The 3,801-nt window shown below is 45.9% G+C and overlaps 1 pseudogene; it reads right to left on the bottom strand.

Moving 5' to 3' along the window:
* Positions 1-438: 438 nt before the first annotated feature.
* Positions 439-1,526, bottom strand: LOC131761051 (leucine-rich repeat-containing protein 59 pseudogene; annotated as a pseudogene).
* Positions 1,527-3,801: the final 2,275 nt, after the last annotated feature.

Raw genomic sequence — 3,801 nt, 5'->3', positions numbered from 1 at the left:
ACCGGAGGCAAGGCCTGGAAGGCCTCAGTTTCCCTGTCTACAAGTGTTACATTGGACTGGATGGTCTGGAAGTCCTGTCACAGCCTGAGATTTTGTATGGCTGTTAAAATATCTGAATGTCTGAGGTCCTTAAAAAATAGGTATGCCCCGCACCCCGCCCCCCGCAATTGAGACTAGATTTGCTGAGTATGGTGGAGACTAGTATCCCCTAGTCCCCAAAAACACACTGCCTCCTGATCTGCCCTGGCTCACCAGGGAGGAATGAAAGAAAGCGTTTATACAAAAGTATGAATGTAGTGACAGCTGACCTTTAGTAGACATGAGTCTTGCCTTTACACAGCTTTGTATAACAACTAGGAATGGCTCTGCTTTTTCCTCTCCCCACCCCAAGCCTACTCTTTTAAGCATGCAGGAGGTATCCCCACCTCCTATTTCTCCTTATTCCACCAGGGGACCCTGACAAAGGAACAAAGGAGTCTTACAAAGAGGAGGCCTCAAGTACCAAACGGCAGCCATGTGACGATGGCAGGTAGGTCTGACACTAAAAAGAGGTTGTGTCCAGCAGAACCCAATTCCACGAGTCCAAGCTCCAAGGCTGGGGGGCAGCAGGCGTGGAGGACAAGCTCCCTGCTGAGAATCGGTCTGCAGGATCCACGGGAGGATGTCGTGGCTGCGCAGCACCGGAGCGCGTGGCCGTAGATGGTGTTCACACTGGTGTAGACGGGCTGCAGCTGCAGCTCCGTAACCCGACAAGCCACAAGCCCGCCAGCCACACGCAGCAGCAGCGGCAGCAGCAGCCCCAGCACAGCCCAGGAGCGAGTGTGGTTCCCGGGTGGTGGCTTTCAGGGCCGAGTGCCGGACTTAGATTTCGGGGCCTGATCTGTTTCCTTCTTAGGTTGCTTCTGCTCCCGCTTGGCTGCTTTGAGGGCGTCCTACTCCTTTCTCCAGCGCTCCTTCTCTTCCGCCTTCTCCCGCTTCCGCCGTTCCGCTCCGGAGCCCCCTTAGCTGCTTGGCCTCCCACGTCTTCTCGGCCTCTCGGTCTACTACCAGCTGCCGCTGCCTCCCTCGCTCCTGATCGAGCTGCACCGCCTTCGCGTGTTTTATTTAACACCCTGGTGGCGCACTACTTACGCTGCTTCTCGTCCAAGCAAGACAGGATCCAGGGGGTTATCCTTCAGGCCCAGCCACTTCAGATTCCTGAGCTGAGCAAAGCTGACAGGCAGGGTGACCAGCCTGCTGTTGGGGAGGTCCAGGTGCTGGAGGTTGACCAGGAGGCCGAAACCCGCTGGCAGCTGCCGCAGTTGGTTCTTAACTCAGGTCCAGCTTCACCAGGTGTGTGAGACCACGGAAATCCGACGGAAGAGTAGTCAGCTTACTGCAGGACAGATTGAGTATGGTGGCCTTTGCGGGGGCGGGGGCAGCCAACTCCTGACCGGGACCTCATTCGGGTGGCTGAGGCCCAGGGCCAGCTAGTTGCTGTCCAGCTTGTCGCGGAGGTTCCCGCCCTGGCTACCGGCCCTGGTCATGGTGACGCCGGCTGAACGGGGCTCCGACGGGCAAGAGAAGGGGTGAGAAGCCGCTCGGTGGCTCGGCGGACTCGCACCCAACCGACAATGCCTGCGTCCCCTGCCACCTATCCGCCTCCCGGTTGGCACTCTGAGCCCCATGCCCCGTTCCCAACGGTGCAGCTGCGACAACGATGATGAAGTAACTCACCCCACCAAAGTCATTCAACTAAAATGTTCAGTCACCATGTGCACCTAGGTTTTTCTTTTTTTAACAGTTTTTTGAGATGTAATTCACACACCATGCAAGTCACTCACATACAGCCACTATGGAGAACAGTATGGAAGGTCCTTAAAAAAACTAAAAATAGAACTACCATATGCCCCAGCAATCCCAGTACTGGGCATATACCCTGAGAAAACCATAATTCAAAAAGAGTCATGTACCACAATGTTCATCGCAGCTCTATTTACAATATCCAGGACATGGAAGCAACCTAAAGTGTCCATCAACAGACGAATGGATAAAGAAGATGTGGCACATATATACAATGGAATATTACTCAGCCATAAAAAGGAATGGAACTGGGTCACTTGTAGAGACATGGATGAACCTAGAGATTGTCATACAGAGTGAAGTAAGTCAGAAAGAGAAAAACAAATATTGTATATTAACACATATATGTGGAATCTGAAAAAACTGGTATGGATAATCTTATTTACAAAGCAGAAATAGAGACATAGATGTAGAGAACAAATGTATGGATACCATGGGGGAAGGGGGTAATGGGAGGAACTGGGAGATTGGTACTGACATATATACACTATTGGTACTATGTATAAAATAGCTAACTAATGAGAACCTACTGTATAGCACAGGGAACTCTACTCAATACTCCGTAATGACCTATATGGGAATAGAATCTAAAGAAAGAGTGGATATATGTATATGTATGGCTGATTCACTTTGCTGTACAGTAGAAACTAACACAACATTGTAAAGCAACTATACTCCAATTTTTAAAAAAGTGTATGATTCTGTGGCTTTTGGTATATTTACAGTTGTGTCATCATCACCACAATCAGTTTTCGAATATCTTTACCACCCCCAAAAGAAACCCTGTACCCCCTGGCTGCCAGCTCCCAATTCCTCCATCCCTCCAGCTCTAGACAACCATTAATCTGCTCTCTGTCTCCATATATTTGCCTGTTTTGAACATTTCACATAATGGAAGCATACAGTAGGTGGCATTTGTGACTATTTCCTTCAATCAGTGTAAGATTTTTAATGTTCATTCATGTTGTAGCATGTATCAATACCTCATTTATTTTCATGGCAGAATGACATTGTATTGTACAGATATGTCCCATTCTGTCTATCCATTCATCAGTTAGTGGACATTGGTCTGTTTCCACCTTTTGGCTGCTATGAAGAATGCTACTATGAATGTTCACGTACAAGATTTTGTGTAGACATATGGTTTCATTTCTCTTCGTTCTATACCCAGAAGTGAAAATGCTGGATTCTATGGTTAAGCTTTTGAAAACTGCCAGATAGTTTTCTGAAGTGGCTGAATCATTTTTCATTCCCACCAGCAGTGTAGGAGAGTTCCAATTTCTCCATTTCCTCACCTACACTTGTTATTATCTGACTTTTTGATGATAGCCATCCTAGTAGGTATGAAACAATATCTCATTTTGGTTTCTATTTGCATTTCCCTGATGGCTAATCCTAGGCTTTCTTTGAAGTGCATCTTAAAATATGTGTTACAGTTATTCAATTCAGTGTTAAAATCCTTGCTCTTAAAGCAATTCAAAAATCAATGAGAAAAAGGAGTGAATGTAAGCTGATAAGAATGTATGTGCATATACATATGCACATGTGTGTACATCTTGCATGCATACATCTATTTACATGTAAACATGTATGTTTCAGAACTATGAAAGTGTGGGCTCTCAAGTTAAATTGCTTGAGGTCAAATCCAGGCACTGCTACATAGTACCTGAATGACCTGGAGTAAGTTGATTAATTGCTCTAAGTTCATTTTTCCTATCTATAAGTAGGGACAATAAAAACAGCGTACAAAATTTGCTTAGCATAGCACTTCTAGATAGTTGATTTATAAATATTAGCTCAATATTTCTGTATTCATTGACTCTTTTACAATTAGGAAGCGTTTCATGTACTGCGCAATTTTTAAAAATCAATGAGGTTTACATTTTATCTTTGCACATACTTGTTTCTAAATACTTCTAGCCCATATTTTGGTTTAGCCTTTAATAGATTCCCTGTCGT

Source organism: Kogia breviceps, chromosome 8, assembly GCF_026419965.1.
Source record: "Kogia breviceps isolate mKogBre1 chromosome 8, mKogBre1 haplotype 1, whole genome shotgun sequence".
NCBI lineage: Eukaryota > Metazoa > Chordata > Mammalia > Artiodactyla > Physeteridae > Kogia > Kogia breviceps.
Note: the sequence above shows the minus strand (reverse complement) of the source record. Positions and strands in the feature narration are given on the sequence as shown.